The sequence below is a fragment of the Parasteatoda tepidariorum genome, chromosome 10, assembly GCF_982258835.1.
Source record: "Parasteatoda tepidariorum strain Cologne lab strain chromosome 10, Ptep-v5.0, whole genome shotgun sequence".
Classification (NCBI taxonomy): Eukaryota; Metazoa; Arthropoda; class Arachnida; order Araneae; family Theridiidae; genus Parasteatoda; species Parasteatoda tepidariorum.
The window spans coordinates 85,603,712-85,627,452 of NC_141764.1; the positions used below are offsets into that span (position 1 = coordinate 85,603,712).

The 23,741-nt window shown below is 28.8% G+C and overlaps 1 protein-coding gene across 2 annotated transcripts in view; it reads right to left on the reverse strand.

Annotated features, from left to right (window-relative positions):
• Window positions 1-23,741, reverse strand: part of LOC107448605 (GTP-binding protein Di-Ras2) — a 160,297-nt gene that overhangs the window by 73,870 nt on the left and 62,686 nt on the right. For both annotated transcript variants that reach the window (XM_016063869.4, XM_016063867.4), the window contains exon 2: window positions 1,009-1,056. The gene's annotated coding sequence lies outside the window, so the exon portion shown is untranslated. The remainder of the gene's footprint in view (window positions 1-1,008; window positions 1,057-23,741) is intronic.

The window sequence follows — 23,741 nt, forward strand, 5'->3', positions numbered from 1 at the left end:
AATGTTTATTCCTTTTTTTAAACCTAACTTCCTAACTACTTTCAAAAAAGCTTTTACAAAATATTAAACATTTCAAAAATCATACAAAAAGTATTTTAACTCTTTTTAAATGAAAAACATGAAAAAGATGTATGTCCTTTTTCTCTAAAAGAGAAAATGAAGTGTTAAATGATTCTGGTAAGAATGTAAAAAGTTCATTTCTTTTAGATATTTGTTTTGGATTTTTATGATTATATTTTTATCCTTTAACTTTTAATAAAACCCCCAGAAATCTTCTCAATCGTTATATTTTTTACTGATTGTCTTCGACAATCCGCAATATTTTGAAATAGGACCAAAAAAAAAAATTCTCTTATTTCTCATTTTCTAGGAAATGAGGACTGATTGAAAATCAAAACTAAAGTATCTGAGGTATCAGGGAAAAAGATTAACGTACAGTGACAAATGAAAATTCTTGGGAAAATCGAGATTGTTAAAGGTCTAGACAAAATTCCTTCGCGTATAGTTATGGGGCTCTTAACTTGCATATCTTTTTTTTCTTTGATGCAAGAATAACAGAAGATATCGTGTAATACTATACCTTCATCTATAAAATAGTTATATATTTTGTTTGTTTTATATTACATTATTATAAAATTGTATGATGTAATGTTTAGTGAAAATATTAATTCGCAATAAGTCTTACAACTAAATAAAGCATTTTTAAGTTACATTGATGATACCATTAAGTTTGAGTCGTAAAAAGAAGAAATCTAATTGTTATATCAAAAGTTATATCTAATTATTAATCATTGTTATATCTAATTGTTAATCATTAACATATGGCTTATGATAAATAAAATATAATAAAATAAATTAAAATTTTGATGAATATGCTTATTGCAATAGTAATAAAGCACTCCAATGATATTTGAATCAAATATAGAAAAAATACTGTGATATTTTCAGTTAGTCACTACTTAACTTTTAAAAACGCAGATATTTATATTCTGAAAAAGCACTACTTACTGTTACTTATATTTAGTACTGTTTCACGGACATCGAGAATTGCACCACCTACAATTGAAAGTGATTAAAATACTATATTATGAGTTTTAAAAACAGAAATTTATACTTTATTAAAACAAAAATTTATATTTTTTAAAATATAAATCGGAACTTGATATTTTAATGTTTTCAGACTCTGAAAATGACAAAAAGCATTTCGTTTTCTTTAAATGAAATACTATAGCTTTAGACTTGTTTAAGAAGCAAAATTGTAAGTGCCCGAAAAAAACATGCTGGTAAAATTTCCTTACTGTATGGTAATAACATTTCTGGTAAAAGAAAAATGAAAACATAATTCTTTTCTATAAAGCCAAAATATACGGTATTAAAACCATTTGTTTGGTAGCCGTTCGTATGGTAATGGTTTGCCCAGAAATTCTGTTTTTTTTTTTAATTATAGTTCTTATTAGTAAAGCAATATAGGATTGTAAAGTGAATTTAACCGAATAAAGAATTTTATGCCTGATATAACATGATAAAATTGCAAAATATTAACGCATAATATGAAACCATATTTTATTGTTACGTTTACCAAAGCACTTCGGTAAAAATTATCCAGCTTTTTGGTGTTCTTATACAGCCAGAAATTTTACCGTATTCTGGTAGTTCCGGACATACTTACTTTTTCAGTGGGAAAAGGACACAATTATATAATGAGTAAATTATTGAATTCTTCTTTGTTTTTACAAAATTCCTCAAAAATTCGAACTGAATATTACATTAAAAACTATGTTCTATTCACTAAAAGATATAATCATCTTTAAAAGTTTCTAAATATTTTTTAAAATAATTGGGAAAAGTCAATTAATAAATTATTATTTGAATCTTTTGTGTTTTTTTTAAATGAGTACATTCTGTTTAAAATTTTAATTATGAAAAGAAATTCATCGCATTAAGGTTGTGTCTGATTTTCATCTTCATTGTAGAAATTTAAACAATTAACGTTTGGAAATGGAAATTTCAATAGCATACGTTAATGAGTTATGCATTAAAGATTCAATTATAATTATAAAATCAAATTTCTATTCTTTTGGCAGTCATAATAATAGTAGTAAGTCATTATCTAAATCACTGAAACTTCTTCAGTTACTGATTGAGATTTGACTGTACACTCTTGGAATTTTTCAACATTTTAGTGAACATTTTTCAAATTAATTTTTTTTATAAATAAGTGATTTTTTTTAACCTTTTTTGTTTAAAATATAATTTGATTTATTACACAGAGGCAAAAACATACTGGAAAAATTACCGTACGTTATGGTAATGATTTTTCTGGTTTGAAAAAAAGAATAATTTTGGTTAATAAAACCAAAATGTATGGTATTTAAAGCATTCATTTATTTATTTTTCCGTCCGTATGGTAACGGTTTACTAGAAATTCTGGTTTCCAAAATTATAATTCATACTGCTACACATCTAGTAAAAAATAAAGAACTAAAAATAAATTTAACCAAATAAATGCTTTTTTTTTACTATGCTCCAAGGTATCATGATAATATTACCAAATTTTACCAAATACTCTTACATATTATGAAAACCAAAATTATTACAAAAGTGCATCGGTATAAATTATCGAGCTTTTTGGGGTATAACCAGAAACACGGTAAATTTAATACCATTATGATACACCTTAATATTACCATAAAAGGCACCAGCACTCAGGGTGTTGGTACTTTTTAATGAAAAATCTACTTTTACCAGAACATATTATGGAACAAAAAATATGATATACCGTAATTTTTGCACTAATAATTACCGTAAAATCACAGAATCACTCTAATTAAATATTACTATAAAAATTACGGAATAATATTTTACATTCAAATTTACTGAATATTTTACATGTTGTAATACAAAACATTCTGAACAAAGGTTCTAGTTAGAAAAAAGCATAAAAATAAATAGTTCCCGAGTTACGGAGCTTTAAATGTAAGAGGTATATGCAACCATCACTATGGTGAAAAATGCTTGAAGCGCGCACAGCATTGTTTTAGGTGAAAACGAAGAAGTAATGTTAGCTACTCATTTATTGTTGGGCGTTTTGACGTGCAACTAGCTTTTTCATTCTTAATCTAACTTTCAATGCTTAGTTAAAAGTTACCATTTTTTTTCCAGTTTCTTTGGTAAAAAAAATGGTTAATGATGAAGCTCAGAAGATGAGTGTTTGCCATCCAATGAAGTGAATGTGGTTCGAATCACAGCAATGGTTGGTCGATACGAATTCCGCATTCGGCTTGCACTGATCATCATGCTGACGTGAAATATCCTCAGTAGTAGACGGATCATAGGTTAGAGTCCCCTTACCGTCAGGCTAACCATGGGAGGTTCGTGTGGCCTTCCTCTCCATGCAAAGCAAGTGCGGGTTAGTTCCCTCAGAAAGTCCTCCACGAAGGCAAATTTCTCCCAATACTTGATAAAGGAGTTCCCTCTTCTTTAGGATTTGGTTCAAAATTGCAAGGCTACGGAGTTGAACATAAGTCGTCGTAAACTCAAAATTGGGTCGGCGGTTCAACGACGGTTATAAAAGTAAAATAAACTTTCCTCGGTAAGTGCTCAAATTGTAACAGAGTTAGAGAGTTACTATTTATGGTTTTAGGCTTCGCATCTCGGGAACTATCATCTTTGGTCTTTGTGTCATTGACAACGTTTGATCAGAATGTTTTGAAATACAACATATTAAATTTTCAGCCAATTTGACAAAGAATTAATTTTCATAAAATTTGTGCGGTGCTTTTTATTTTTTTTAAAAAAATTAGATTGTAGACGAACTTTTGACCATAAGAAATGTATTTTACAAGAATGCACTTAAAAGAACTTTTGAAGCGCGTTAAACAACTGAATTGTTCATATTTGTTACAACTTTAAAATTTTGCGAAGTTTAACCATATTATTATATGTCCTAACTTTGATTACACATTACCATGGTTCAACTGGAATTTAAACATGATTCCCTTTAACATCTTTTTGAGGTTGTAGCGAATTTTCCCCACACTATAAGAAATTCCGGATCAAATAATGGTAAAAAGTACCGTCATGCATGTTGCAGGTATTTGTAACCATAAACTCCATGTTTCGAAATATTTTACGAAGCAAAACGTCTGATATACGGTATTTTTACCGTAATAATTACTGTAAAAATATTGAGCCACTCTAATTAAATAAATATTCCTGTAAAAATTACGTTGTAGTTTTTTTTACGGTAAAAACAGGCTTTAAGGTAAAATGGATTTTACGGTAAGGCTGATTTTACGGATGATGCACCCAAAGTTCCGGTTCTTTATATTGTAATTTTATCTAGAATTTTCTACTGTACATAATAAACTTCCAATATTTCACTTATAATTCTGTAAGTTTAAACTTCGTTTTTAATTGTTATTTTACAATATAGTACGGAATAGTATCTTTTTTTTACAAATCCATTTAATCTTCAACATTTTTAGAATTTATGTCTGAATTTCTATTTTAAAAATGCTATTATTACTTTTAAAACATTTCATATTTCATTCCATAAAAATATATTTTAAAGACTTCGAAAAGAAATCTTTTAAAAATCCATCAATTTATACAAAGAGATATATGTATGAAATGCTGAACAACAAAGGAAATCTTTATCCATCGGCTAATATTTGTTTATATTCAATTCTGGAACTAATGCTGCTGTTTCCAGGGTTGTAGTCATGTTTACCAGACCGTTAGTGATGAAAAAAAGACGAATAAGTCTTTTACCCAGCTTTTTGCTTTTCATTTTTTTTCTCTTTTTACTCTTCTTTCCTTTTTTCAAAAAGGTCTAGGCATGTCTTTTCTTTTTCAAGCTAAACGTATATTGTTTGCTTCCAGTTTATTGTTTACCTGGACATTTTCTGTTCATCTTTATTGGATGCATTTCTCTAAGATACTTTCTTTAGGGGTTCCCGTATTTTCCTCAAAAAAGGAATCTGCTCTATTCACTCGAACTAAGACGGAGATATTTTTTTGTTCCATATCAGTGAAAAGAAATATCCATGAGATTCTAAAGTAAGAAAGAATGAAACCTCACCCACAAAATCATAATAAACTAAGAAGATCGCAATATTTCGTAAAACGTTTTGATATTAAGTTATATAATTTATAAGGTAAATTAATAAATACTTGAGCACTTTTAATATCATCGGTAACTATATTTACATTATTGTAAAGAAAATTTAAACTTTATTATAGTTCACTCTTATCTCTTTTTTGTAGCCGATAAATAATGTAATTTATTGAATGATTTACTGCTTAAAACGAGTATAATATGTTTACGTTATATCACTCCATAAAACTATTTAATCTTGTACTGAAAGTACTCCAGACAGCTGGCAAGTGGAATTTTTCAATTAGACGGAGAGTTGAAACTTTAAACAATTTGAGTCCACTGATGATGTGATCATCGTTTATACTGGTACATCTTCTCCTAATTTCTTAATCACTTCAACAGTAGGATTTGAAATCACGACTTGTTTAATGAGCACCCTGTGCTGTAAGAAAGGGTTTCGCAAAGGTGCGTTAAAATAGATCAGAAACAAATATAGTCGAATTTGAAAACCCTATGTACTCGGAATTGAAACAGTGGATACTCATTTTGGGCTAAATAAATAGTTTCAGAAACGATGTGAAGTGAGAAATTAAAGAGAGAGAGATGTTGGCTGTCTGTTGCAATTGGGGTTAGAACGCCAGTTTCGTAGCAGGCTGTTCTAACCAACACTCTATGTTGTTGCATTCTAATCCAAGACATAGTAAGAAGCTTTATACATTGGCCACCGAAATGACACTTCATGACACGCATTCTATTCACTCAACAGTTAAAATATAACGAAATAAGAATATTACACTTAAAATATATAAAATATAACGTATCTACCACTACAAAATTACAACTACAATTCACTAGTATATAAGACATGTTAACTCGACTCTATCGGGATACCTTTCCATAGATGAAGGTTGACATTTTCTGTAACTATACTCCCTACATGACCATATTTTATAGATTTCAACCTTTTGAACGTTTCCAAATTTGAACCCATTATTTATTTGCGATTACTATGACACGATGTCATGTTCACGGCCACTATATAAAGCTTCCTAACTCTCCATGGATTGCGGTGTACAACTATTGTGGTCAGAACACTTTACTATGATTCCAGAGGCTGACAGCCAAACAACATTTCTCCCTCGGCATTACTTATGAGACTATGCATTTTGATAAAATATTAGTAAATTCTATTTCAAATTTGAATTTATGGGATCAAATTCCTCCATATCAATTCCACTATATTTTTAGAGCTATTTTGACACATTTTTGCACAATTTTGATTGATGATTTTTTTTCAGTATGTTTCAATGGCTATTCGATATTTAAAACTGAACCCATAGATTGTCCTAATAGAAATCGTTATTCTTTACTTGACTGAACTCCGACAATAAGGTTCTAACTTCAGCACCATATCCGATTACGGTTATAGTGCCAGTTAAACTAATCATTTGTTTAAAAAGTGTTTAGAATCATCAGTGATTCACGCTTCTTATGATAGTTTTTTATTCTCACGAGCTAAAAATTTTTAAAATTAACCCAATGAGCTAAAATCTTTAAATTACTTTACACAGTAAGATGAACTCTTTTAATTTACCAAGAAAGTTAGATTTTTTAAGTAAGTTAAACTATATATTTAGAGCAATGTTCCCAAACTATTGAGCTTAATCAGTAAATCTGTGCTTCTTAAACTTATCTATCATGTGCTGGAATAAAAAAACTTTTGAAAAATATGAAAAAATTATAGTTCAAAAGTATTTTATTTTTAAAAAAAATATGAATAGATATCCTATTGAATGTTGTTTGGTTAATTTATTTATAAAATAAAAATGAGGTGTTTCACTTTATCGTTATTCTTAATTTGCTCTGTTGGTGATAAAAATTGATTTTATTATTATTATTATTATTGCTGACCTTTTTTTTATTGATTTGATGTTATTTGAAGTCCTTATTTTCTTCACGCGACAATTTAGTGTCGGTTAATGAAATATAAATTAAGAAAAAAAATATTGGAGACTTTCTTAGATTTCTCTACCACTGCTTTTAGTAATTAAAATGCTAATACAATGATAATTAGCTTCAGTCTTAATTAAAACTATGTCTTTTCTTTTAAATTAGCATTTTAATAAAATCCAACGCAATTTCTAAAAGCAGTTTAAAAAATATTCATTTATATTTATGTATATGATAAATATGTTTTAAGCTTTTAGTTACTTTCATTTTATTTTAAAAAGTACTTCTTCTTTAAGTTAACCATGTATTCAGAGCGTAATTTTGATACAGGTATATTGTTTTTAAGTATCAGCAAGGAACAGAATTATTCTAAAATTGAAACTCGCATTATCTTGGATAATGACTTTTTGTAACGTAAAATAAGTTTTATTAGCAAGTGAATAATAAAAATATTTTCTTCAAATAATGAAATAATGGCAAATAATAGAAAACAGAATACTAATAGAGTAGAAAATTTGTTGAATGTTAGAGTAAAAAATTTGTACTTAATTTTTTTTTTATAAATTGAGTACACATTGTCTCAATTACATTTACACATTGTCTCAATCTAGTCTTTTAAAACTTTGTTAACAATCCAAAAACACTATAAACTTCAACACCAAACTAACCAACCTTAATATCCATTTAGCTCTGAGAAAGTATAAAACAGCATTTATGTTTTTACATTCTTTCAAATTACAATATTACTCCTCAGAAGTAGATTTATCGCCCAAAATAACATAATATAATATATGGAAACAATTCTAAATATTTAATATGACATATTGCAATTCTATTAAACAAACATATGTGATAAACACTAACATCAATTAATCTTAATAGCCTTTAAAATGTATTGTGCACGTATTGTCATTTAAATATGTATTTTTAATTATTTCAAATTGCAGTAATAAATCCGGGTAGTGTAAAAGTTATTTTATCTCTTAATATAACGAACGAAAACTAATACGAGTAATAATACTTTTTTTAAACAAAAATTTCCGAAATAACACTGATGCAGCGAATGTAAACAAATCTAAACTGACAACTTGATTTACCAAATTTCTAATAACAAACCACATAGACCAAAAACAAATAAAGGCAAATTAATTTTAATATCCTTTTAGCATGTTGAAAGTCTGTAGATATTTGCATATATGTATTTATATTACTGAAAGTTACAATATTACATCCAAATAAATCAAAGTAGCGCTATTTCCCAAAATGGTACTAATGTAACGAAAGGAAACAAATCTAATTTATTTATGTTATGTATCAAAACTGTATTAACAAACTTAACACAGCATAAACATCAATCAACCTTGTTTACTTTTAGCATGTGAGTATTTGTATTATTCCAAATTACAAAATTGCATCCCAGTAGTTCTAAGTAATTCTATATCACAAAATGGCGCTAACGTAACGAAAGTAAACAAATCCAATTTGCTAATAATGATAATTAAAACTGTATTAACAAGCCAAATATATCATAAACATCAATCAACCTTATTAACTTTTTAGCATGTGAGTATTTATAATACTCCAAATTACATCATTAGATCCCAGCAGCTCAAAGTAATTCTATATCACAAAATGGCGCAATTCTATAACACAAAATTCCAAATTACGATATCGCATCTGAGAGGCTTAAAAGTAATTTCCTTCTCTCAAAAGAACGTAAACATAACTAAAATGTTAATTCGATGTTCTAGAATTCTATTAGACACGCCACAAACATAAACTCCAATCAACCTTAATATCCTTTTAGCATATAGTAAACTGTAATTACTTGACCGAGTTAAAATGTTTCAAAGACATTTATATTGTCAGAATAATATTAAAGAAGTCAAGTGGGATAGTATGGATCTTTTCGGGCACTGGAAGTCCAGAGAAACCTTTGGTGCAAATAATTATTTCTGAGTAAGGGGATGGACGTTACATTCAATGACGACGGTCACAGCTGTCGCACTGATGTCTCAGTTAATGGATGCAGTGGGCAGGAAGGGGGCAATCTGTCAACTCCTGGGTCCGGGTATTTAATCGGATCTGGAAATGCCCTGCCAGACTTGCAAGGTTGAAGTCTATATTTACTTCGGCGTCAACAGGCGTTGCGAGGGTCGCCTTTGATCTCCTTATTTGGAGATTGATGGTTAAGGGATAGATGTTGCAAGGATAGCAGTAGAAGGATAGACTTTAGAACTATAGGATATCTATCCGCTATGTTATTGATGTTTGGAACTTCCACAAAAGTCGAACTGCTGAAAGATTGGATCTGACATATTTTGAGCTCAAAGGAAACTTGGACCTTTCATCTTGTTTCAATGACCATTTTGTGAGAATCTGAGTTGAAAATATTTAATTCCAACACAGTTTTTTTTTTTTAAATTAGGAAATATATTGTACTTAAACTTCATAAATTTTAAAGAAAAAAGTTCTTCCTTTTTTATGAAAATTTGATTTAAGTACTTAAGCGTAAAACAATATTCCAAAAGTCTTTCTTATTTCGAACATTTATAATTGAAATCCATTTTGCAATCTACACGGAGAAAAAAATATATATAATAACATTGATTATTGCATGGTAATTACCGTACTCATAATAACATTTCTGGTAAATTAAAAAAAAAGAATTCCGGTAAATAAAACTAAAATATATAGTATTTAAGCCATTCACTGAATAATTTTTTCCAATCATATCATAACAGTTTCTCGGAAATTCTGATTTTCAAAATTATAGTTCTTATTACTACACATTTAGTAAAAAAATGTGAAACTAGAAAATAAATTTAACCGACTAAATTTTTTTATGTCTTACTCGAAGATATTATGATGAAAATTAAATAGGGTTTAAAAAAATAAATTACTGAAACTTAATTAAACATCTATTTCTTGATTTACGATTTTTTGAATAGTGAACTTTAAGGTAGTGAACTTTAAAAATTCCGGATCAGATTACGATATAAAGTACCAGTACTTTGGGGTGTTATCCATGAAATTCATTTTACTGTAAAATATTTTACCCAAAATTTATTACAGTGTAAAACATATTTATCTATCTATCTATCTATCTATCTATCTATCTATATATATATATATATATACATATATATATCAAAAGGAGTTGAGAAATCTAACTGAAAATCTTATATATCAAGAAAGAGGGCTCACAAGTATGTGCAATTCTTCTAATATTAAACTAATTAATTTTTGGATAAAAATAATCTGTAAAGCACTGAAAGATAAGTAATATTTCTCGTAACTTAAAGTGAAATCATTATTGTTCAGATTTTTTAAAAGTATCGTAAAATGATATTCGTATACAAAAAAATTATGGAGAAGACAAAATGAAACAATTTCACCTAATACACAGTGCAGGAAGAAAATTTTTAAGACAATGTTGATTTTGTGCAATTGAAATTTGTATTCAATCGAATCTGGTGAGTAAAATATCTTTATTTTAAATAATTCATATTCTCTGCGGCACTTAACACGATTGATTCTAAATTAACCACTTTCAGAAGTTAAATTAATTATATGATTAATAATACTAATTACTTTACGTTTCTACAAAAGATGGTTAACGAAAAATAAAGTATTTATGAATATTGGTGGCAGATTTTAGTATTAAATAATTATTTACAAGTTCCAATTTAATTTTTAAAATTTCTTTAACTTCTCTATTATTAACATCTTTTCGATGATTACCTAACATTTCTGATTTAACATCTTATTTATTACATCTTATTTTCTGAATACATATTTTCGTTTTTTCAATGCTTGTAAATATTTATTTAATATCTTATGACTGCATTATAAATATAACATGTTTTCTCTGAATAATATCGATTTTTTTATGCTTGTAAATATTTTGACTTTTGACAATTCTTTCAGTTTTTAGCAGCTATTAGCCAAAATAAAAATAAAAATTGACATATTTTTTTGTTCCTAAAAGGCAACAAAGAAACACTCCCGGAAGCTAATTGCTTCAAAAAAAGTTTGTCATTTTTCTGAAAGAAGAGAAGACCTACTGGGCCTGGAATCGTCAATTTGTCTCCCCGGATATTGTCAAAACCGGTGTCCACTGAGTTCTTCTCGCGTGTAGTAACGAATTTATTGTAAAGAAAGTGAGAAATTCTTGGAAGTCAGCCATAAGATCCTGGTACTCTCTAATGGGGTTGGTTTCTCTCACGCGCCAGCCTTTTATTGTTTCCAAAACATTACGTCGACGAGGATTTGGAATATATCTGGAACTTTTCCTGAAGATTTCTTTCTTTAAATCTACTTTAAGACTTCTATACATTTGCTTAAAATGTAGAAATTACTTTACCTCAAACTTAAATTTTACTGTTATGTGCAAGGTTAGATTATATGTTGTGTCTTTTTACTTTTATAAGATATAGCAAGTATGTATGAAATTAAATTTTATTCTAATAAACTAAATGAAAAAAAGAATGGAATAAATTAATTATAAATATTTAATGGAATGATTGATATGCTTTGATCCAGAGCAGGTATATTTTATTTTTTACTGATACCACATATTACTGATTCAGAGAGTACGCCTGAAATACATTATATAAGTGCCCGTTATATTTTCACTTGCAAAATCAAATCTAAAAGTATACTTTCTTGGAATAAAAATATTTTTTTTCCTAACATGCCATATTTCTGCATGAGGAAGTAGATCTTAAATATATTATATAATACGCACATACAATATTTTAATTAGCAAAATCATATCTAAAATTGTACTTTCTTTGAATAAAAGTATTTTTATATAATATTACTGACTCAGGTAGTGAGCCTTAAGCCATAAATATATTATATAAAAGCAATATATTATATAAGCACAATAATAATAAATATATTATATGAGCACAATATTCAAACTGAAAACTCGGCTCTAAAAGTGCATTTTCTTTGAATAAAATATTATTGTGGCCGATTATGAATTATTAACCTCAAAATATGGGAGAAAAAAAGAAAGCAAGAAATACGATTTCAGTACTCAATAAAAATTCCGGATCAAATTACAGTGAAAAGTAGTTACTTTTTACCATTAAATCCATTTTTACAACAACAAATAAAGGTCAATTATGCCTTAATTTTTATAGTAATAATTACCATAAGAATCACTGAATCACTTTAATGAAATGAATATTACTGTAAAAATTAGGGAATAAAATTTTGTGATGCACTTAAAGTAAAGGCACTTTACACCGTAATTTGATCCAGAATTTTTTACAGTATAGGAACATACTTCATAATAAGTTAGACAGAGGAAAGAAGTTTCAGTTTCTTAATACTAATTTTACTTTTTTGTACAGTTCTCATACTACTGGAACTTTTTTAAGAGAGTTAATAATGAAGCTCATCTATGTAAAGATAAATAAACAAAATTTCAACAACTGCTTATTATTCTCTTTTTTTTCATTTCATTAGATTTTATTCAAAGATATCTACTTGATTATCGTTCCGAATAATCAAGTTGTTGATCACATACTTCATTAAACTTCATACTGTACTGTGATATTCATTAATTAACCACGTTGAAAGAAAATTAATTTCGGAATTTAAAGAACTTTTCGAGATACATTGAAAATTAGGAATACCTTGTTTTCAAGAGGATTCGTTTCATCCACTTCAAATTGTCAATGATTAATAATGGCCGTTACCATTCTACCTAGTAGCAATGATTCGGCAAAAATTTCTTGAGGACAATTTCCTGGTCTTCCATTTAATCAATATCCAACACTTTTATGCTTTCATGCTTAATTGCATTGCTAACCATTCATTTTACATACCTGGTGATGAGATTATGGCAAATCCTTAATTCTAAGTTGCTTTACTGAATGTAAATGTTTGTTTATCATAGTTACTAGGTCATTCTTAAGCTCAGAAAAAAAGTATGAACAAAATTACTAGAATATGGTAAAATTTACCGTGTTTCCAGCTCTATGGAAACACCAAAATGCCCAGGAATTTTTACCAAATCGTTTTGATAAAATTAGCAATAAAATCTAGTTTTATAATATGTGATAAAACTTGGTAAATGTCACAAAATTTGGTAATTTTATCATTATACCTTAAATAACGTCATAAATATAATTTATTCGGATAATTTAACTTTTAAGTTTTGTATTTTTTCCTACATTGTGGTGACAACTATATAAGAACTATACTTTTGAAAATCGAATTTCCGGTAAACCGTTGTCACATGAACGGAAAACTTTCCAACTGAATGGTTTATATACCATATACTTTAGTTTTATTAACCAGAAGTGTGTGTTTTTTTTTTACTAAAAATGTCAGTATCATACAGTGTGGTAATTTCATCAGATTTTCTTTTCTCCCTGTAAATGTTGTAATTTCAATGTCCCAAGCAAAGAGACAGTGTAAAAAAAAAGTTTCTCGATTGAGCAAAAATGTGTCAAAAAAGCTCCGAACCTAATGACTGCTCAAATTTGCAAAGCCATGTACTCATTATTGAGTAGAGTGACATGTTCAAAATTGAAATAGTATTTACTCATATTCATAGAAATTCATAGTCTACAAAATGACACATCATCTTCAAATGTAATAAAATTCAAACTTCATAAGTTTATAGTGATCAAACATTTATTACATAAACTTTTATTGTACTTATCTTCATCTCAAACTTATCTCACGAATAAAGAATGACTTCAAATGGGTAATAAACGCTTTTTTACTTAGCCGCCATGATTGATATGAAGACGTATTCTCGCAGTGATCTGAATTTTGAATAAGTCACTTCACTTAATAATCAATACACGGGAGTTTCAAATTCGATTATAATTGTTTCGGATCATGTCACTTAACTTAATAATCAGTACATGCGATTTTCAAATTCGATTACAATTGTTTCGGATCATTTTTGATATTTTCGCTTAATTTTAAGAAATCGTTCTTATCGTAAGAAATCGTCAACAGTAAAAGAGACGTTCAATTCTATTGGAAGACAATTTATATTCCGGAAAAGTATCTAATCTTAACACATACTCACAAAAGAGATCTTTTTTAGCTATATTTTTCCTAATGTGGATGTTCTCAGATAAGTTCATTCAACCTTAATATCAACCTTAGTAAAGTGTTTAGTGAGACTTGTTTTCGTACAAGTTGAATCCTGTAGTTAAGTTCAACGAGAAACGATTTTCTATATAATGTGGCTCAAATGAAACAGTATTAAGGCTGCAGAAATTGTGAAATATTGAGAGTTTAACATCTTCAATCTATAAAAAAAATGCAGCGAAACTTGATGAATCACAACTGTAAAAGATCATGTAAGAACTAGAACGATTTCTTTAGGAAGCTAAAAGGAAGTGAAAGCTAAATATTAAAAGCACCTCCAAATTTTATCAGTCAAACGAACTGGTTACTTCTCGTCGACACTAGCAATTCTATTGAGTTTTCGTTCCGTTGTTACTTAAATATTATTTAGAAAACCCTTCTGAATGTACAGTGCTAAAAATGGACCATCATGAATAACTTTTGATCTAATGATCCGATCTTCACTCTTAATGGTTTGAGTGGATGATTTCAAATAAGCTAATTGATAATCAGGCGATATTTAGAGTTACGAAATTAGACACAGCTCACTTTCTTTGAATAAATATTTTTTTTCGCCGGATTAGGATTTCTGACCCCCAAAATATAGGGGGTAGCCACAAATTAGGCAATACGAAACAAATTATTTGGTCAGAAAAGCGACCCAAAGTTTGGAAGTTTAATTTTACTTTTTGTGTATTTCACCATATCTCGAGAGTTTCTTTTAAGCGAATTGAAACAGTTTTGCAGACAATTATAAAATTTGTTTATCTAAAGATAATTTCATGCAAACTATAACGTTTAGTAAATTATTATTATTTTTTTGTTATTTTATATAATAAGAGTCGAAAAATTTTTGAATTGCAAGGTAGCCAATTTTTTACATCATTTTCGTAACTTAAAATATCGGTTGCACTAATTAATTATCATATTCGAAGTCAATCCCTGAAACCATTAAGAACGTGCAGATTCGATCATTAGATCAAAAGTTACTTCCTCTGGTCCATTTACTTTTTTTTGTGCACTGTACTTCTTTAACAAGTATTCTAAAAATATGTGTAAAAAGTATTCATTCCATAACACTCTTTATAATGATAAATAAGTATTATTTCCAACTCTTGAAATTACTTTTATATTGTATCTTCAACTGCAAATTTTAATGGCACTAATTGCTTTCAATTTTCACCATTTGGTTTTTAACTTGGATTTCAATCAAATTGCTTAATTTCTTAAATAGCGAATATTTAAAACACAAGAACAGCAAATTTCAAACAATTACAAAAGAATTTCTCAACAGTTTGCTTCAATTAAATTTTTATTCCCCAGAAGAAAAAAATCCTAATTCAATAAGTATAACTACTTTATATTCCATTAACTAATTTTTCCTTACCTAATTACATAACTAGCTGATTTCCTTTATTTGTTAATTGATTGCTTAATTTTTAAGTATAACTAATAATTTAAACCCAAGAACCACAAATAAAATTAATGCAAAACCATTCAAAACTATTTTTAAAAATTTTTCAATAAGTGCATTTAGTTTGATGATTAATTTAATTCAATTTCAATTTTAAGTATAATTTCTTTTATAACTATTTACATAATTTATTATTTTTATTTTTAACAATAAAATAAATCAATAATCCTGATTTGATAAGCTAACTTAATTTATAACTTTTGATTGTAATTTTTATTCCTTGAGTAGTTAAATAATTTGCTTGCATTATTTGTGGACTTATCATTTAACTTTTAATAACGAGTCTCTAACAAAAAATCACAAATCTTATTAATGCAAATGGAATTTTAAAAAAAAAATCTTAGCTTCTTCTTCTGCAAAAGAAATGTAGCCCCCAATTTAGTATGTATCAATCAATTATATCAACCAATTAATGTAATGATCAATTTATATCCTTTATTACCTTTTACCATTGTTATTTTATTTTACATTTTATAATCATAGTTAAACATCTGACCCGATTTTGAGTTTACGGATAACGTCAGATGGGGTGACTTTGTGCAAACTATAATTTTTTCAATTTTTTCGTCGTGCCATGTAGAGGTTTTTTTTTAAGCTCGGTATCAACTGATTTGAGTTGTCAACATAACGAACTAATGGTTTACCAAGAAGTGGCAATGTAAACATCATCGCTCTTGGAAAATTGTGAGCTCGAGTTACAAACAGTTTAAAATTTTTTAGCGTCGGAAAATCGGAGGCTATAAAGTCTGCTCGGTTGAAAAAGTTCTTGTTATCCTGGCCAGAAAGGTAGGTTATACTTTAAAAGTCTTATCAATTGAGATAACAAATCATGCATAATTTTTTGTTCTTAATTATTATTTCTTAACTGCATGCAATTACTTCCCAGATGGCTAACAACAAATTTTAGATTAGATAGTGTACAATTCAGCATCTTTCAACTATTTTTTTGTTTGGTCAAAGTTGGAAAACTGAAAATTCCTGCATTAAGTCACCCCATCTGACGGTACCAATGTTCCACTCTGTAGCTTTGTAATTTTGAACCCAATCCAGAAGTCAAGGGAACTCCTGGATCAAGTAGAGGAAGAAATTTGCCTTCGTGGAAAACTTTTTGATGGAACTAACCCGCATTTGCGTTACACGGGGAGGAAAACCACGAACTATGACTCCAACCTATGAGAATATCAGTCTATCACTGGGAATATTTTACGCCAGCTTTGTGGTCGGTGCCAGCAGGGTGTGGAATTCATATGAACCAGTCATCGCTGGGATTCTAATCTGGTTCACCTCATTGGGAGACGAGTGTTCTATCCCCTGAGTAACCACAGCTCTCAGCATTATTAATTGTTTTTATTTTATTTTATAGTCGTCGTTGAAAAGTCGACCCAATTTTTGGGTTTACGACTACTAATGTTCAACTCCGCAGCCTTGTAATTTTGAACCCAATCCAGAAGACAAGAGATCTTCTGGATCAAGTATTAGGAGAAATTTGCCTTCGTGGGGAACTTTTTCATGGAACTAACCAGCATTTGTGTTACATGGAGAGAAAACCACAGGAGCCTCCCATGATTAGCCTGACTTCAAGGGGACTCTAACCCATAATCCGTGTACCACTAAGGATATTTCACGTCATCATTGTGGACGGTGCGAGCCGTATGTGAAATTCGTATCTACCAGCTATTGCTGAGATTCGTACCCGGTTCTCCTCATTGGAAAGCGAACGCTCTTTCCCCCGAGCTTTCAAGGCGCTAGCATTATTATTGTCGTTTCCTTTATTTGATACTTAATTTATTCCCATTATTTGTTGACGCATTTCTTAATTTGCAATAATAACGAAGAGCTTAAACACGGGTATCGCAAAGCAAATTAATACAAATGGAACTCAAAAATCTTTTTCATTGAACTTTTTTTATAAAAAAAACAGAATGTAAACTTATTTTAATAAGTTATGTTTGCTAAAAATATTAACGTAAATCCCCATACTTTAATGATATCCAAAACTTCCATCCTAACTTATTATCTTATAAAATAAAGTTAACACGGTAAACATTTCACCTAAATGTAACTTTAATTCATAAGAAACGCCGAAGACATCATTACTATCCTACTAAGCCTAAAATAATTGTATCCGAAATCCTTTTCCATGGCGTAATCTGTTAAACAAGAAGAAAAAGCACACCCCCACTAATCAAAAGTGCCTATTCCGCACCCTGCAATCTATATGGACACATATAGATGTTGAGGGACACCTCAAGGGGGTTTAGGTTGCTTAGCAATTTTCTGTCTGGATGGATATTTTGCCTAGGGGAGGTTAATAAAATAAAATATAATGATAAAGGGAAACTCCACCCATATGATGGGTGAGGAACGGAAGAAAATTAATTCCTCTGCTTCGGTCTCTAATGGGGTGGTCGACAGCTGGCTTAAAAACTAATTGATTGGAAATTTAATTCGATTTTGCATGGGGACATTTGATTTTTATTAAAACAAAGCCCATACAGTTATTAAGCATGATGTTTGAAGGAGCAAAATGCTCGTATTGATCTTAATTGTTTTAGCAACAGAGCTGGGCTCATTTATTACTCGAGGATTTAAATACCGTGACAATTCACTCTATAAACCTGAGTTGACGGAAATTTTTAAAATCAAAAGCGATAATGTACAAATTAGCTAAAAATGTTATATAAGGAGCTATTTTTATTTTTTTATGTCTGGATATACACACATATCTATGCGCACTATATACACATCTATTTATTGTTATATAATGACTATTTTTTATGTACGTATACACAAATGAAGATTTTTTTTTTGAATTAATGAATGAATATACAAATGAAGATATTTTTCTTTTGAATTAATGAATGAATCTAGATAATTGCTTGAAGCATAACAGGTATGAAATAACATTACATCGAGACAGCAAAAATTGTGTGATATACAGCATGCATGACACAAAATACATTTTTCACAATCAGCAGAAATTATTGAAAAAATAAGAGTTATAACATACACTGAGAAAAAAATGAGGTAAAAACTACCAAAGAGTGGTAAAATTTACCGTGTTTCTGGGCCAGAAAGCTTTAATGAGTTTTCACTTTAATGAATCTTATAAAATTAACAATAAATATTGCTTTATAATATGTGTTATTATTTGGTAAATATGGTAAAATTCGGTAATTTTATCATGGGGCCTTAGAGCATGTAATAAAAATTATTTATACGGCTAAATTTACTTTTCAGTTGTGTATTTTTGTAAACTGTTAAGCAATAAGGTTTATTATCTTGAAAATTAGAAATTTCCTGTAACTGTTACTATAGGAATAGTGTAAATACCTTATATTTTGATTTTATCATAAAAACTATTATTAACAGAAATAACTTCACGATGTAGTACTGCAATTTTTTTCTTCTTGTTATCATAATTAACTTAAAATATTTTATTAAAAAAATCTACTTCTATAATTTTTATTTACATTTAATAAAATAAAGTTTAATGGATTTTTTATTTATTTTTTTGACTGACTGCATAAGAAAACTTAACAATTGTGTGGCGTGCAAAAACACATGTCACGAAACACATTAACACTAACACCTACTGATTCAAGAAAATATTTTTAATTTCTCCTAAAATCCATATCTTTGGATATAGATGGTGGTGTTTTAATTGTTCCTGTCTCATCATTGTCAGATTCTAGGTTTTACAAATATTTGGTCAAAAATGTACAGTGGATCAAATTTTGGTAAAATTTTACAGGACGAGAATCTGAGATGTTTATGTAGTAATGTTTACTAGATCACTGTAAATAAATAAATATTTTTGTAAAAGCATAAAATTATAAGGAAATCGGTTAAAAGCATTTTACGGATCCTGCACGTAGGATAACCGTACCGTGTGATTTGATCCGAAATTTTTTGCCGTGCTCAAAACATACAGAGGCAACTAAAATTCATTCAATGGTTTGCATAGCTACTTTTTTATTAGTTATTACTATCGGGTATTTTTAAACCTTTTGGAAAGAAATGAAATTTTCAGGGAAAAAACAAAAAAAATACATCCCAAAAATATTCATAAAAACTGTTGTAAAAAGTGATTTTCAAGAAGTTTTAAAGAATTTCTCTGTTAAATACTAATTTTGTTCGTCTTAACAATAGTTTTGTATAGGATTGACATTGAACAAACCATTGAAGGAAAATCTTTTTGTTATTCCAGGAATCGCATCCCGTTATATAAGGGCTCGTAATAAATGAGTTTGACTTAATTATGTTTTTTCTTTATAAGAAAAAACATTCTTGCATAAAGAAGTTGCAGTGTGTCTTGAAATTTATTTTTATAAATAAATAGGACTTATAAATATACACAGAATAGCCAAAGGCTTAAGAATTCTATATACTTTATTTCGTTTTATGCAAAACCCGTATTCTTCCTTCAAGGCTCTTATTCATAGAAATGAAGCCTAACGAAGTTAGGTTTGTGATTTTTTTCAACTTCTAGAGAAAAATGCAATTGTTCAAAAAAAAAATTTAACTTTTAGTTTTTATAATTTAAAGCTATGAAATGTTCTTTTTTTATTTATTGTTGACTTATATATTTATTTCGAATAAATGATTCGATAAGATATTGAATGATGCATTTTCTTCAAGGCCTTCAGGCAATTAAGATTTGCAATTATTTTGAAATTTCAGGGAAAAATCCTGAAAAATAAAAATTAAAAACTTACTAATTACTAGAAATGTTTATCTCCGAGATTTAAAACGCCAATGACTTGTTGACTAAACTTGAACAGCAATGTCATCATAAATCAGTTCTGTCACCATAAATCCAGTTTATTCGAAAGAGAAAATAATAAAAGAAGTTTAAAAAAATACTACGAAAATAATAATAAAAAGTTAAGAGTAATACAAGTTGAAATGAGAAAAGAATTAAAAAAAAGCTTGTTGGATTGTTTTGCTTATTTATTTCTTAACTTTTATTTCTAAACGTACAAAAAACTAAAACAAAATGCCATTTGGAAGTAAAAGTTTTCCTTTAATAAAGACAAGAGTTACTAAAATATAACAACCACAGAGGATTTCTTAATTTATTTTTGACAGAAAGAGCATCAATTTACAAAAAAAGGAGCAAAAATAAGATCTGATCTCTCGCTTCTTATTAATAAGACACATGTCATGTCAAATTTAAAAAATCTTTGTTTGGAACAAAATTATTTAGACAGATATAATAAATTTGCTCCACAAATTTAGCTGGTTTTTTATTTCAATTTGTGTTCTTTGGCACAAATATAAAAAATCACCCCAATCATGAATAATCTTACAATATCTCCTGACATTCTTTTTAGAATACATACTTGTCAAACTATATTTTAAATAAACTGACAATAATCTGACTGACAGTCTTTTCCTTCTTCTCAAGAAGCAGTTTACCATACGCTGTTTTAAATTACTCTGAGAAATGGTTAGATACCTATTTATTTAATTGTTATTTTTTCACATACAAGGAAAACAGTTAAATACGAAAAAATAACAATTAAACAGAATGGTGAAAACAATTGAACAGAATCATGAAAAATGGTGCTCAAACTTCGAACTACATGAGAAAAATTGGTTATTGACCATTTTCGCGAAAATCAAATGCACGTTCTTCGAAAGCTGGATGCTAAGCCATGTGTTTAAGATTACTAATTCATGTTTTTATTTTCAATAATCTATTGATTAATGAAATAAGTTTGTGGTGAATACCTCATGAAATCACTTTGTTCCTTGCAGTTCACAGTGGGCCAGAAGACCATGATATTTGGCCAAAAGTCAAAATTTAAACTTCAACTAAAGTACGTCTAGGCAGCTTTAATATCGCCCAAATTAAGTATTCATAATCATTCCAAACAATATAATTTACTTTTTGAACCGACGAGAGTACAATGTAATGAAAAATATGTTAAAATTTATTTTTTAATGTAACTTTTAAATTTATATTTCAGAAATATATAGGAATTTCACCTTTCTGTTGCATTTTTATCAGAGTAATTAGTCTGAAATTATAGTACAATTTTTCAATTTGTTGTATTTTTTAATACTCTTGACAAACTTATAGTTTATGTCTTATCATTTGACATTTTACAATGTTTGAATCACTTTCGTAACTTATCTCTAAAAAATTCCACGAGGTAATTAGCTAAACTTTTTTTGTTGTCTTCTTTGATGTTTCTTTTTTCGAAAAAACCTGCCCCATTTTGCCCGTATTGCAAAGGTGGACAAAATATACCAAAAAACAAAAATTATGTTTTTTTTCTTCATGTTTTCGCGTTATTTTGTAATCAATTCGCGTTATTTTGTAATATTACTTCGGAAATATAATTTGTTTTTCATTTTTAATATAAAATTACGAAAATTATTATATTTTCATTGCTATATTTATTTATTTAAACGTACTATATATATATATTTCTGCTCGCCATATTTCAGCCGCCATCTTGTTTTTTTTAATATTTTTAGTGTATTTCAAAATTTAAACTATGAATTCAATTTACCTGGACATGAAAACCCTAAATAAAACCCCCCAAATTTTGAAACAAATTTTCTCGAAATACTAATTTTGGCCACGAAACCTTGGATGCTGGCCCACTGTGCAGTTGAGTACAAACTTTAGCAGAGTGAGCTAATTTATCAATCGCACAACCGGCTGAACAGGGAGTCAAATTCCAGTGAGGACACTACAATATTTTCTCTATTCCTTCAATACATGAGAAGTTTCTACTGTTTTACACTCCTGAATTGAAGACACTAGACTAGATAAATACGAAACTCTCATTCACGCGAATATGGCAACACCACAGAGAACTCAGAATTTCAGTACAGAGTTTCAAATACTATTTTCTAATTCTCAAGATAGATGACACCACTAGATAAACTAATTAAATCACATTGCACTGTTCGTTTGACAAATACAATTTAAGCACAGACTAACTCCAATGTTCATTACTTAACCATAAGCATAAAAAATCCCAACTTCAATGTGAAGCTAAAATGAATTTTTGCGCTTTTGATGCTAGTTGTAAAAGCATTCAATGCGGTATAGTTTAGTACTTACGGTTTTTAACCATGCCAGTTGCAAATGGTTTAAAACCCGTAAAATTAACGAAATGTTTTTAACCGTAAACTTTATGCTGGTTACTTTATTGCAATTTCAGAATGACAATTCAAACAATGTAAAAAGGGAGAAAACGCAAAAAAGAAGGGGGGGGGGAGTGATTAAAAATTTCGCAGTTTAGTCAAATATTTTTATTACTATGTAGCTATTTGTAATAAATACAGAGAGCTCGATAATTATCACCATTTTTTAAAAAATTCTTATCAAGAATGAAGTTTAAATTAATACGCTTTAGGAGTTACATATGAACATTCAAATGCGAAAGGAAAAAAAAATACCGCTCTCTAAATTTCACAAACAACTGCTGCGGAGGGTGACACTAAAATCATAATAACCTGTTTGATAGCCGGTGGAAAACAAGAGGCATTGAAAGGTTATGATAAAAACACCGCTAAGTTTCATCAGGCAATCAAATTGATTTTGATGTTTTTCATCCTACTTTCCATACCAGTTATTTGAGATTTTGATAAAATCTGTCGAATCACTGGTATGTAATACATTCCAATATACTTGGGTTAATATTTCATTTCTTTACAGGCGTTATAATTAATACCCTAACCAATTTTATTTAAACTTTCGCATGCTTGGATTAATGTCCTAAAATAATGGCTTTCAACGTGATTCACAATTACATTCCAAAGAAAGTACCCATATAAAATGGAAGCTCATTCAAGAAATAAAAATACGCACACCAGTACTTAAAACATTCCAGTACATGTTCATTCAGAAATGTATCATTGTAAAAAACAATTCGTCTATATCCATCTCTTACAGTAGAATATGTGCCACAATCATTCATTTGGGCCAATGACCATCCATCATTGGTAAAATTGAAGCAAAAACAGGATCTCGCTCTTTGGAAGATAGTTTTGTGTGCCCAATGATCCTCTTCTTACTTGCGCGATAAATAACCTTTTCCCTCCAGTTATTTGTCCAATCTCTATGCCAATATTTCATTTCCTACC